The sequence below is a fragment of the Ranitomeya variabilis genome, chromosome 6, assembly GCF_051348905.1.
Source record: "Ranitomeya variabilis isolate aRanVar5 chromosome 6, aRanVar5.hap1, whole genome shotgun sequence".
In the NCBI taxonomy this organism is placed as follows: Eukaryota; Metazoa; Chordata; class Amphibia; order Anura; family Dendrobatidae; genus Ranitomeya; species Ranitomeya variabilis.
The window spans coordinates 289,147,299-289,162,040 of NC_135237.1; positions in this window are offsets into that span (position 1 = coordinate 289,147,299).

Genomic DNA, 14,742 nt, shown 5'->3' on the forward strand with positions numbered 1-14,742 from the left:
GAGGAGAACACCAAGGAGGAGGAGAACACTCAGTCAGGAGGACAACACCCAGGAGCGGCAGACACCGTTAGTAGGCCCTAACCACCAGTTTTTCAAAAAACAGCACTTAATGAGAGCCAGAAGGTTGAAGCTCAGATTTATACAGTTGAGGACAACACCAGGGAGCGGCAGACACCGTTAATAGGCCCTAACCACCAAATTTTTAAAAAACAGCACTTAATGAGAGCCAGAAGGTTGAAGCTCAGATTTATACAGTTGAGGACAACACCAGGGAGCGGCAGACACCGTTAGTAGGCCCTAATCACCCTTTTTTTTTAAAAAGCACTTAATGAGAGCCAGAAGGTTGAAGCTCAGATTCATACAGTTGAGGACAACACCAGGGAGCGGCAGACACCGTTAGTAGGCCGTAACCATCAATTTTTTTTTTAAAAGCACTTAATGAGAGCCAGAAGGTTGAAGCTCAGATTTATACAGTAAAGGACAACACCAGGGAGTGGCAGACACCGTTAGTAGGCCGTAACCAAAGTTGAAGGCCAAATGCAGTTTAATATCTGATACTATAGGCCGAAAGCCTAAAGACTGAAGCTCAGCTTTATACAGTGGAGGACAACACCAGGGAGCGGCAGACACCGTTAGTAGGCCCTAACTCCCAATTTTTTTAAAAAAGCACTTAATGAGAGCCAGAAGGTTGAAGCTCAGATTTATACAGTTGAGGACAACACCAGGGAGCGGCAGACACCGTTAGTAGGCCGTAACCACCAATTTTTTTTTAAAAAGCACTTAATGAGAGCCAGAAGGTTGAAGCTCAGATTTATACAGTGGAGGACAACACCAGGGAGCGGCAGACACCGTTAGTAGGCCCTAACCACCAATTTTTTAAAAAACAGCACTTAATGAGAGCCAGAAGGTTGAAGCTCAGATTTATACAGTGGAGGACAACACCGGGGAGCAGCAGACACCGTTAGTAGGCCGTAACCAAAGTTGAAGGCCAAATGCAGTTTAATATCTGATACTATAGGCCGAAAGCCTAAAGACTGAAGCTCAGCTTTATACAGTGGAGGACAACACCAGGGAGCGACAGACACCGCTAGTAGGCCCTAACCCCCAATTTTTTTAAAAACAGCACTTAATGAGAGCCAGAAGGTTGAAGCTCAGATTTTTACAGTTGAGGACAACACCAGGGAGCGTCAGACACCGTTAGTAGGCCCTAACCACCCTTTTTTTTTAAAAAAGCACTTAATGAGAGCCAGAAGGTTGAAGCTCAGATTTATACAGTGGAGGACAACACCAGGGAGCGGCAGACACCGTTAGTAGGCCTTAACCACCAAATTTTTTTTTAAAAGCACTTAATGAGAGCCAGAAAGTTGAAGCTCAGATTTATACAGTGGAGGACAACACCAGGGAGCGGCAGACACCGTTAGTAGGCCGTAACCACAATTTTTTTTTTAAAAAGCACTTAATGAGAGCCAGAAGGTTGAAGCTCAGATTTATACAGTGGAAGACAACACCAGGGAGATGCAGACACCTTTAGTAGGCCCTAACACCCAATTTTTTTAAAAAAAGCACTTAATGAGAGCCAGAAGGTTGAAGCTCAGATTTATACAGTGGAGGACAACACCAGGGAGCGGCAGACACCGTTAGTAGGCCCTATCCACCAATTTTTTAAAAAACAGCACTTAATGAGAGCCAGAAGGTTGAAGCTCAGACAAGGCAACCTGGAGGAGAACACCAAGGAGGAGGAGAACACTCAGTCAGGAGGACAACACCCAGGAGCGGCAGACACCGTTAGTAGGCCCTAACCACCAATTTTTTAAAAAACAGCACTTAATGAGAGCCAGAAGGTTGAAGCTCAGATTTATACAGTGGAGGACAACACCGGGGAGCAGCAGACACCGTTAGTAGGCCGTAACCAAAGTTGAAGGCCAAATGCAGTTTAATATCTGATACTATAGGCCGAAAGCCTAAAGACTGAAGCTCAGCTTTATACAGTGGAGGACAACACCAGGGAGCGACAGACACCGCTAGTAGGCCCTAACCCCCAATTTTTTTAAAAACAGCACTTAATGAGAGCCAGAAGGTTGAAGCTCAGATTTTTACAGTTGAGGACAACACCAGGGAGCGTCAAACACCGTTAGTAGGCCCTAACCACCCTTTTTTTTTTAAAAAGCACTTAATGAGAGCCAGAAGGTTGAAGCTCAGATTTATACAGTGGAGGACAACACCAGGGAGCGGCAGACACCGTTAGTAGGCCTTAACCACCAAATTTTTTTTAAAAAGCACTTAATGAGAGCCAGAAAGTTGAAGCTCAGATTTATACAGTGGAGGACAACACCAGGGAGCGGCAGACACCGTTAGTAGGCCGTAACCACAATTTTTTTTTTAAAAAGCACTTAATGAGAGCCAGAAGGTTGAAGCTCAGATTTATACAGTGGAAGACAACACCAGGGAGATGCAGACACCTTTAGTAGGCCCTAACCCCCAATTTTTTTTTAAAAAAGCACTTAATGAGAGCCAGAAGGTTGAAGTTCAGCTTTATACAGTGGAGGACAACACCAGGGAGCGGCAGACACCGTTAGTAGGCCCTAACCCCCAATTTTTTTTTAAAAAAAGCACTTAATGAGAGCCAGAAGGTTGAAGCTCAGATTTATACAGTCGAGGACAACACCAGGGAGCGGCAGACACCGTTAGTAGGCCGTAACCACCAATTTTTTTTTAAAAAGCACTTAATGAGAGCCAGAAGGTTGAAGCTCAGATTTATACAGTGGAGGACAACACCAGGGAGCGGCAGACACCGTTAGTAGGCCCTAACCACCAATTTTTTTAAAAACAGCACTTAATGAGAGCCAGAAGGTTGAAGCTCAGATTTATACAGTTGAGGACAACACCAGGGAGCGGCAGACACCGTTAGTAGGCCCTAATCACCCTTTTTTTTTTTAAAAAGCACTTAATGAGAGCCAGAAGGTTGAAGCTCAGATTTATACAGTTGAGGACAACACCAGGGAGCGGCAGACACCGTTAGTAGGCCCTAACCCCCAATTTTTTTTAAAAAAGCACTTAATGAGAGCCAGAAGGTTGAAGCTCAGATTTATACAGTAAAGGACAACACCAGGGAGTGGCAGACACCGTTAGTAGGCCGTAACCAAAGTTGAAGGCCAAATGCAGTTTAATATCTGATACTATAGGCCGAAAGCCTAAAGACTGAAGCTCAGCTTTATACAGTGGAGGACAACACCAGGGAGCGGCAGACACCGTTAGTAGGCCCTAACTCCCAATTTTTTTAAAAAAGCACTTAATGAGAGCCAGAAGGTTGAAGCTCAGATTTTTACAGTTGAGGACAACACCAGGGAGCGTCAAACACCGTTAGTAGGCCCTAACCACCCTTTTTTTTTTAAAAAGCACTTAATGAGAGCCAGAAGGTTGAAGCTCAGATTTATACAGTGGAGGACAACACCAGGGAGCGGCAGACACCGTTAGTAGGCCTTAACCACCAAATTTTTTTTAAAAAGCACTTAATGAGAGCCAGAAAGTTGAAGCTCAGATTTATACAGTGGAGGACAACACCAGGGAGCGGCAGACACCGTTAGTAGGCCGTAACCACAATTTTTTTTTTAAAAAGCACTTAATGAGAGCCAGAAGGTTGAAGCTCAGATTTATACAGTGGAAGACAACACCAGGGAGATGCAGACACCTTTAGTAGGCCCTAACCCCCAATTTTTTTTTAAAAAAGCACTTAATGAGAGCCAGAAGGTTGAAGTTCAGCTTTATACAGTGGAGGACAACACCAGGGAGCGGCAGACACCGTTAGTAGGCCCTAACCCCCAATTTTTTTTTAAAAAAAGCACTTAATGAGAGCCAGAAGGTTGAAGCTCAGATTTATACAGTCGAGGACAACACCAGGGAGCGGCAGACACCGTTAGTAGGCCGTAACCACCAATTTTTTTTTAAAAAGCACTTAATGAGAGCCAGAAGGTTGAAGCTCAGATTTATACAGTGGAGGACAACACCAGGGAGCGGCAGACACCGTTAGTAGGCCCTAACCACCAATTTTTTTAAAAACAGCACTTAATGAGAGCCAGAAGGTTGAAGCTCAGATTTATACAGTTGAGGACAACACCAGGGAGCGGCAGACACCGTTAGTAGGCCCTAATCACCCTTTTTTTTTTTAAAAAGCACTTAATGAGAGCCAGAAGGTTGAAGCTCAGATTTATACAGTTGAGGACAACACCAGGGAGCGGCAGACACCGTTAGTAGGCCCTAACCCCCAATTTTTTTTAAAAAAGCACTTAATGAGAGCCAGAAGGTTGAAGCTCAGATTTATACAGTAAAGGACAACACCAGGGAGTGGCAGACACCGTTAGTAGGCCGTAACCAAAGTTGAAGGCCAAATGCAGTTTAATATCTGATACTATAGGCCGAAAGCCTAAAGACTGAAGCTCAGCTTTATACAGTGGAGGACAACACCAGGGAGCGGCAGACACCGTTAGTAGGCCCTAACTCCCAATTTTTTTAAAAAAGCACTTAATGAGAGCCAGAAGGTTGAAGCTCAGATTTATACAGTTGAGGACAACACCAGGGAGCGGCAGACACCGTTAGTAGGCCCTAACCACCAATTTTTTAAAAAACAGCACTTAATGAGAGCCAGAAGGTTGAAGCTCAGACAAAGCAACCTGGAGGAGAACACCAAGGAGGAGGAGAACACTCAGTCAGGAGGACAACACCCAGGAGCGGCAGACACCGTTAGTAGGCCCTAACCACCAGTTTTTCAAAAAACAGCACTTAATGAGAGCCAGAAGGTTGAAGCTCAGATTTATACAGTCGAGGACAACACCAGGGAGCGGCAGACACCGTTAGTAGGCCGTAACCACCAATTTTTTTTAAAAAAGCACTTAATGAGAGCCAGAAGGTTGAAGCTCAGATTTATACAGTGGAGGACAACACCAGGGAGCGGCAGACACCGTTAGTAGGTCCTAACCCCCAATTTTTTTTTAAAAAAAGCACTTAATGAGAGCCAGAAGGTTGAAGCTCAGATTTATACAGTCGAGGACAACACCAGGGAGCGGCAGACACCGTTAGTAGGCCGTAACCACCAATTTTTTTTTAAAAAGCACTTAATGAGAGCCAGAAGGTTGAAGCTCAGATTTATACAGTGGAGGACAACACCAGGGAGCGGCAGACACCGTTAGTAGGCCCTAACCACCAATTTTTTAAAAAACAGCACTTAATGAGAGCCAGAAGGTTGAAGCTCAGATTTATACAGTTGAGGACAACACCAGGGAGCGGCAGACACCGTTAGTAGGCCCTAATCACCCTTTTTTTTTTAAAAAGCACTTAATGAGAGCCAGAAGGTTGAAGCTCAGATTTATACAGTTGAGGACAACACCAGGGAGCGGCAGACACCGTTAGTAGGCCGTAACCACCAATTTTTTTTTTCAAAAGCACTTAATGAGAGCCAGAAGGTTGAAGCTCAGATTTATACAGTGGAGGACAACACCAGGGAGCGGCAGACACCGTTAGTAGGCCCTAACCCCCAATTTTTTTTAAAAAAGCACTTAATGAGAGCCAGAAGGTTGAAGCTCAGATTTATACAGTAAAGGACAACACCAGGGAGTGGCATACACCGTTAGTAGGCTGTAACCAAAGTTGAAGGCCAAATGCAGTTTAATATCTGATACTATAGGCCGAAAGCCTAAAGACTGAAGCTCAGCTTTATACAGTGGAGGACAACACCAGGGAGCGGCAGACACCGTTAGTAGGCCCTAACTCCCAATTTTTTAAAAAAAGCACTTAATGAGAGCCAGAAGGTTGAAGCTCAGATTTATACAGTTGAGGACAACACCAGGGAGCGGCAGACACCGTTAGTAGGCCCTAACCACCAATTTTTTAAAAAACAGCACTTAATGAGAGCCAGAAGGTTGAAGCTCAGACAAAGCAACCTGGAGGAGAACACCAAGGAGGAGGAGAACACTCAGTCAGGAGGACAACACCCAGGAGCGGCAGACACAGTTAGTAGGCCCTAACCACCAGTTTTTAAAAAAACATCACTTAATGAGAGCCAGAAGGTTGAAGCTCAGATTTATACAGTTGAGGACAACACCAGGGAGCGGCAGACACCGTTAGTAGGCCCTAACCACCCTTTTTTTTTTTTAAAGAAAGCACTTACGGTAATGAGAGCCAGAAGGTTGAAGCTCAGATTTATACAGTTGAGGACAACACCAGGGAGCGGCAGACACCGTTAGGAGGCCGTAACCACCAATTTTTTTTAAAAAAGCACTTAATGAGAGCCAGAAGGTTGAAGCTCAGATTTATACAGTGGAGGACAACACCAGGGAGCGGCAGACACCGTTAGTAGGCCCTAACCCCCAATTTTTTTTAAAAAAGCACTTAATGAGAGCCAGAAGGTTGAAGCTCAGATTTATACAGTAAAGGACAACACCAGGGAGTGGCAGACACCGTTAGTAGGCCCTAACTCCCAATTTTTTTAAAAAAGCACTTAATGAGAGCCAGAAGGTTGAAGCTCAGATTTATACAGTTGAGGACAACACCAGGGAGCGGCAGACACCGTTAGTAGGCCCTAACCACCAATTTTTTAAAAAACAGCACTTAATGAGAGCCAGAAGGTTGAAGCTCAGACAAAGCAACCTGGAGGAGAACACCAAGGAGGAGGAGAACACTCAGTCAGGAGGACAACACCCAGGAGCGGCAGACACCGTTAGTAGGCCCTAACCACCAGTTTTTCAAAAAACAGCACTTAATGAGAGCCAGAAGGTTGAAGCTCAGATTTATACAGTTGAGGACAACACCAGGGAGCGGAAGACACCGTTAGTAGGCCCTAATCACCCTTTTTTTTTTAAAAAAGCACTTAATGAGAGCCAGAAGGTTGAAGCTCAGATTTATACAGTTCAGGACAACACCAGGGAGCGGCAGACACCGTTAGTAGGCCGTAACCACCAATTTTTTTTTAAAAAGAACTTAATGAGAGCCAGAAGGTTGAAGCTCAGATTTATACAGTGGAGGACAACACCAGGGAGCGGCAGACACCGTTAGTAGGCCCTAACCCCCAATTTTTTTAAAAAAAGCACTTAATGAGAGCCAGAAGGTTGAAGCTCAGATTTATACAGTAAAGGACAACACCAGGGAGTGGCAGACACCGTTAGTAGGCCGTAACCAAAGTTGAAGGCCAAATGCAGTTTAATATCTGATACTATAGGCCGAAAGCCTAAAGACTGAAGCTCAGCTTTATACAGTGGAGGACAACACCAGGGAGCGGCAGACACCGTTAGTAGGCCCTAACTCCCAATTTTTTTAAAAAAGCACTTAATGAGAGCCAGAAGGTTGAAGCTCAGATTTATACAGTTGAGGACAACACCAGGGAGCGGCAGACACCGTTAGTAGGCCCTAACCACCAATTTTTTTAAAAACAGCACTTAATGAGAGCCAGAAGGTTGAAGCTCAGATTTATACAGTTGAGGACAACACCAGGGAGCGGCAGACACCGTTAGTAGGCCCTAATCACCCTTTTTTTTTAAAAAAAGCACTTAATGAGAGCGAGAAGGTTGAAGCTCAGATTTATACAGTTGAGGACAACACCAGGGAGCGGCAGACACCGTTAGTAGGCCGTAACCACTAATTTTTTTTTAAAAAGCACTTAATGAGAGCCAGAAGGTTGAAGCTCAGATTTATACAGTGGAGGACAACACCAGGGAGCGGCAGACACCGTTAGTAGGCCGTAACCACCAATTTTTTTTTAAAAAGAACTTAATGAGAGCCAGAAGGTTGAAGCTCAGATTTATACAGTGGAGGACAACACCAGGGAGCGGCAGACACCGTTAGTAGGCCCTAACCCCCAATTTTTTTAAAAAAAGCACTTAATGAGAGCCAGAAGGTTGAAGCTCAGATTTATACAGTAAAGGACAACACCAGGGAGTGGCAGACACCGTTAGTAGGCCGTAACCAAAGTTGAAGGCCAAATGCAGTTTAATATCTGATACTATAGGCCGAAAGCCTAAAGACTGAAGCTCAGCTTTATACAGTGGAGGACAACACCAGGGAGCGGCAGACACCGTTAGTAGGCCCTAACTCCCAATTTTTTAAAAAACAGCACTTAATGAGAGCCAGAAGGTTGAAGCTCAGACAAAGCAACCTGGAGGAGAACACCAAGGAAGAGGAGAACACTCAGTCAGGAGGACAACACCCAGGAGCGGCAGACACCGTTAGTAGGCCCTAACCACCAATTTTTTAAAAAACAGCACTTAATGAGAGCCAGAAGTTTGAAGCTCAGATTTATACAGTTGAGGACAACACCAGGGAGCGGCAGACACCGTTAGTAGGCCGTAACCACCAATTTGTTTTTAAAAAGCACTTAATGAGAGCCAGAAGGTTGAAGCTCAGATTTATACAGTTGAGGACAACACCAGGGAGCGGCAGACACCGTTAGTAGGCCCTAACCACCAATTTTTTAAAAAACAGCACTTAATGAGAGCCAGAAGGTTGAAGCTCAGACAAAGCAACCTGGAGGAGAAAACCAAGGAGGAGGAGAACACTCAGTCAGGAGGACAACACCCAGGAGCGGCAGACACCGTTAGTAGGCCCTAACCACCAGTTTTTCAAAAAACAGCACTTAATGAGAGCCAGAAGGATGAAGCTCAGATTTATACAGTTGAGGACAACACCAAGGAGCGGCAGACACCGTTAGTAGGCCCTAACCACCCTTTTTTTTTTAAAAAAAAACACTTAATGAGAGCCAGAAGGTTAAAGCTCAGATTTATACAGTGGAGGACAACACCAGGGAGCGGCAGACACCGTTACTAGGCCCTAACCACCAAATTTTTAAAAAACAGCACTTAATGAGAGCCAGAAGGTTGAAGCTCAGATTTATACAGTTGAGGACAACACCAGGGAGCGGCAGACACCGTTAGTAGGCCCTAATCACCCTTTTTTTAAAAAAAGCACTTAATGAGAGCCAGAAGGTTGAAGCTCAGATTCATACAGTTGAGGACAACACCAGGGAGCGGCAGACACCGTTAGTAGGCCGTAACCACCAATTTTTTTTTAAAAAGCACTTAATGAGAGCCAGAAGGTTGAAGCTCAGATTTATACAGTAAAGGACAACACCAGGGAGTGGCAGACACCGTTAGTAGGCCCTAACCAAAGTTGAAGGCCAAATGCAGTTTAATATCTGATACTATAGGCCGAAAGCCTAAAGACTGAAGCTCAGCTTTATACAGTGGAGGACAACACCAGGGAGCGGCAGACACCGTTAGTAGGCCCTAACCCCCAATTTTTTTTAAAAAGCACTTAATGAGAGCCAGAAGGTTGAAGCTCAGATTTATACAGTTGAGGACAACACCAGGGAGCGGCAGACACCGTTAGTAGGCCGTAACCACCAATTTTTTTTTAAAAAGCACTTAATGAGAGCCAGAAGGTTGAAGCTCAGATTCATACAGTTGAGGACAACACCAGGGAGCGGCAGACACCGTTAGTAGGCCGTAACCACCAATTTTTTTTTAAAAAGCACTTAATGAGAGCCAGAAGGTTGAAGCTCAGATTTATACAGTAAAGGACAACACCAGGGAGTGGCAGACACCGTTAGTAGGCCCTAACCAAAGTTGAAGGCCAAATGCAGTTTAATATCTGATACTATAGGCCGAAAGCCTAAAGACTGAAGCTCAGCTTTATACAGTGGAGGACAACACCAGGGAGCGGCAGACACCGTTAGTAGGCCCTAACCCCCAATTTTTTTTAAAAAGCACTTAATGAGAGCCAGAAGGTTGAAGCTCAGATTTATACAGTTGAGGACAACACCAGGGAGCGGCAGACACCGTTAGTAGGCCGTAACCACCAATTTTTTTTTAAAAAGCACTTAATGAGAGCCAGAAGGTTGAAGCTCAGATTTATACAGTTGAGGACAACACCAGGGAGCGGCAGACACCGTTAGCAGGCCCTAATCACCAATTTTTTTTAAAAAAGCACTTAATGAGAGCCAGAAGGTTGAAGCTCAGATTTATACAGTGGAGGACAACACCAGGGAGCGGCAGACACTGTTAGTAGGCCCTAACCACCAATTTTTTTAAAAACAGCACTTAATGAGAGCCAGAAGGTTGAAGCTCAGAATTATACAGTTGAGGACAACACCAGGGAGCGGCAGACACCGTTAGTAGGCCCTAATCACCCTTTTTTTTTAAAAAGCACTTAATGAGAGCCAGAAGGTTGAAGCTCAGATTTATACAGTTGAGGACAACACCAGGGAGCGGCAGACACCGTTAGTAGGCCGTAACCACCAATTTTTTTTTAAAAAGCACTTAATGAGAGCCAGAAGGTTGAAGCTCAGATTTATACAGTGGAGGACAACACCATGGAGCGGCAGACACCGTTAGTAGGCCCTAACCCCCAATTTTTTTAAAAAAAGCACTTAATGAGAGCCAGAAGGTTGAAGCTCAGATTTATACAGTAAAGGACAACACCAGGGAGTGGCAGACACCGTTAGTAGGCCATAACCAAAGTTGAAGGCCAAATGCAGTTTAATATCTGATACTATAGGCCGAAAGCCTAAAGACTGAAGCTCAGCTTTATACAGTGGAGGACAACACCAGGGAGCGGCAGACACCGTTAGTAGGCCCTAACTCCCAATTTTTTAAAAAAAGCACTTAATGAGAGCCAGAAGGTTGAAGCTCAGATTTATACAGTTGAGGACAACACCAGGGAGCGGCAGACACCGTTAGTAGGCCCTAACCACCAATTTTTTAAAAAACAGCACTTAATGAGAGCCAGAAGGTTGAAGCTCAGACAAAGCAACCTGGAGGAGAACACCAAGGAGGAGGAGAACACTCAGTCAGGAGGACAACACCCAGGAGCGGCAGACACCGTTAGTAGGCCCTAACCACCAGTTTTTCAAAAAACAGCACTTAATGAGAGCCAGAAGGTTGAAGCTCAGATTTATACAGTTGAGGACAACACCAGGGAGCGGCAGACACCGTTAGTAGGCCCTAACCACCCTTTTTTTTAAAAAAAAGCACTTAATGAGAGCCAGAAGGTTAAAGCTCAGATTTATACAGTGGAGGACAACACCAGGGAGCGGCAGACACCGTTAGTAGGCCCTAATCACCCTTTTTTTTTAAAAAGCACTTAATGAGAGCCAGAAGGTTGAAGCTCAGATTCATACAGTTGAGGACAACACCAGGGAGCGGCAGACACCGTTAGTAGGCCGTAACCATCAATTTTTTTTTAAAAAGCACTTAATGAGAGCCAGAAGGTTGAAGCTCAGATTTATACAGTAAAGGACAACACCAGGGAGTGGCAGACACCGTTAGTAGGCCGTAACCAAAGTTGAAGGCCAAATGCAGTTTAATATCTGATACTATAGGCCGAAAGCCTAAAGACTGAAGCTCAGCTTTATACAGTGGAGGACAACACCAGGGAGCGGCAGACACCGTTAGTAGGCCCTAACTCCCAATTTTTTTAAAAAAGCACTTAATGAGAGCCAGAAGGTTGAAGCTCAGATTTATACAGTTGAGGACAACACCAGGGAGCGGCAGACACCGTTAGTAGGCCGTAACCACCAATTTTTTTTTAAAAAGCACTTAATGAGAGCCAGAAGGTTGAAGCTCAGATTTATACAGTGGAGGACAACACCAGGGAGCGGCAGACACCGTTAGTAGGCCCTAACCACCAATTTTTTAAAAAACAGCACTTAATGAGAGCCAGAATGTTGAAGCTCAGACAAGGCAACCTGGAGGAGAACACCAAGGAGGAGGAGAACACTCAGTCAGGAGGACAACTGTTGTGAAATTGGATTCTGGGCTCCCCCGGTGGCCACTTGTGGAATTGTACTTGTGTGCATCATCCCCTCTGTTCACCTGCTCCTATCAGGATGTGGGAGTCGCTATATAACCTTGCTCCTCTGTCAGTTTCATGCCGGTCAACAATGTAATCAGAAGCCTTCTGTGCATGTTCCTGCTACTAGACAACTCCTAGCTAAGTTGGACTTTTGTCCTTGTGTGTTTTTGCATTTTGTTCCTGTTCACAGCTGCTGTTTCGTTACTGTGTCTGGAAAGCTCTTGTGAGCGGAAATTGCCACTCTGGTGTTATGAGTTAATGCTAGAGTCTTAAAGTAATTTCTGGATGGTGTTTTGATAGTGTTTTCTGCTGACCATGAAAGTGCCCTTTCTGTCTTCATGCTATCTAGTAAGCGGACCTCGATTTTGCTAAACCTTTTTTCATACTACGTTTGTCATTTCATCTAAAATCACCGCCAATATATGTGGGGGCCTCTGTCTGCCTTTTGGGAAAATTTCTCTAGAGGTGAGCCAGGACTGTCTTTTCCTCTGCTAGGATTAGGTAGTTCTCCGGCTGGCGCTGGGCATCTAGGGATAAAAAACGTAGGCATGCTACCTGGCCACTTCTAGTTGTGCGGCAGGTTTAGTTCATGGTCAGTATAGTTTCCATCTTCCAAGAGCTAGTTCTCATATATGCTGGGCTATGTTCTCTCGCCATTGAGAATCATGACAGTTTGACCGGCCCAAAAAAGGGTTAAATTACTGGCTGAGAAAGGAGAGAAAAAAGAAGTCTGCTACAATTTTTTTTTTTCCCTCTAGTTCTGAGTGTGCTCTTAATTGAATCACTTGCTATTCTGCCTATACTGCAGCCTTCCTCTCTTTCTCTCCTTCTAATCCTTGAATGGCTCTGTGTTCACCTGTTTCAAATGGATCTTCAGAGTGTAGCTACAGGTTTGAATAATCTCGCCACAAAGGTACAAAATTTGCAAGATTTTGTTGTTCATGCACCTATGTCTGAGCCTAGAATTCCTTTGCCTGAATTCTTCTCGGGGAATAGATCTCACTTTCAAAATTTTAAAAATAATTGCAAATTGTTTTTGTCCCTGAAGTCTCGCTCTGCCGGAGACCCTGTACAGCAGGTCAGGATTGTAATTTCCTTGCTCCGGGGCGACCCTCAGGACTGGGCTTTTGCATTGGCACCAGGGGATCCTGCGTTGCTCAATGTGGATGCGTTTTTTCTGGCCTTGGGGTTGCTTTATGAGGAACCTCATTTAGAGCTTCAGGCGGAAAAGGCCTTGATGTCCTTGTCTCAGGGGCAAGATGAAGCTGAAATATACTGCCAAAAATTCCGCAAATGGTCTGTGCTTACTCAGTGGAATGAGTGCGCCCTGGCGGCGATTTTCAGAGAAGGTCTCTCTGATGCCATTAAGGATGTTATGGTGGGGTTCCCTGTGCCTGCGAGTCTGAATGAGTCCATGACGATGGCTATTCAGATCGATAGGCGTCTGCGTGAGCGCAAACCTGTGCACCATTTGGCGGTGTCTACTGAGAAAACGCCAGAAAATATGCAATGTGATAGAATTCTGTCCAGAAGCGAGCGGCAGAATTTTAGACGAAAAAATGGGTTGTGCTTCTATTGTGGTGATTCAACTCATGTTATATCAGCATGCTTTAAGCGTACTAAGAAGCCTGACAAGTCTGTTTCAATTAGCACTTTACAGTCTAAGTTTATTCTATCTGTGACCCTGATTTGTTCTTTGTCATCTATTACCGCGGACGCCTATGTCGACTCTGGCGCTGCTTTGAGTCTTATGGATTGGTCCTTTGCCAAACGCTGTGGGTATGATTTGGAGCCATTGGAGGCTCCGATACCTCTGAAAGGGATTGACTCCACCCCATTGGCTAGTAATAAACCACAATACTGGACACAAGCGACTATGCGTGTTAATCCGGATCACCAGGAGGTTATTCGCTTTCTGGTGCTGTATAATCTACATGATGTTTTGGTGCTGGGATTGCCATGGCTGCAATCTCATAACCCAGTCCTTGACTGGAGAGCTATGTCTGTGTTAAGCTGGGGATGTAAAGGAACTCATGGGGACGTACCTTTGGTTTCCATTTCATCATCTATTCCCTCTGAGATTCCTGAATTCTTGTCTGACTTTCGTGACGTTTTTGAAGAACCCAAGGTTGGTTCACTACCTCCGCACCGGGAGTGCGATTGTGCCATAGACTTGATCCCGGGTAGTAAATACCCTAAGGGTCGTTTATTTAATCTGTCTGTGCCTGAACACGCGGCTATGCGAGAATATATAAAGGAGTCCTTGGAAAAGGGACATATTCGTCCTTCGTCATCTCCCTTAGGAGCCGGTTTTTTCTTTGTGTCTAAGAAAGACGGCTCTTTGAGGCCGTGTATTGATTATCGACTTTTGAATAAAATCACGGTTAAATATCAATATCCGTTACCACTGCTTACTGATTTGTTTGCTCGTATAAAGGGGGCCAAGTGGTTCTCTAAGATTGATCTCCGTGGGGCGTATAATTTGGTGCGAATCAAGCAGGGGGATGAGTGGAAAACCGCATTTAATACGCCCGAGGGCCATTTTGAGTATTTGGTGATGCCTTTTGGTCTTTCAAATGCCCCTTCAGTCTTCCAGTCCTTTATGCATGACATTTTCCGCGATTATTTGGATAAATTTATGATTGTGTATCTGGATGATATTCTGATTTTTTCGGATGACTGGGACTCTCATGTCCAGCAGGTCAGGAGGGTTTTTCAGGTTTTGCGGTCTAATTCCTTGTGTGTGAAGGGTTCTAAGTGTGTTTTTGGGGTTCAGAAGATTTCCTTCTTGGGATACATTTTTTCCCCCTCTTCCATCGAGATGGATCCTGTCAAGGTTCAGGCTATTGGTGATTGGACGCAACCCTCTTCTCTTAAGAGTCTTCAGAAATTTTTGGGCTTTGCTAACTT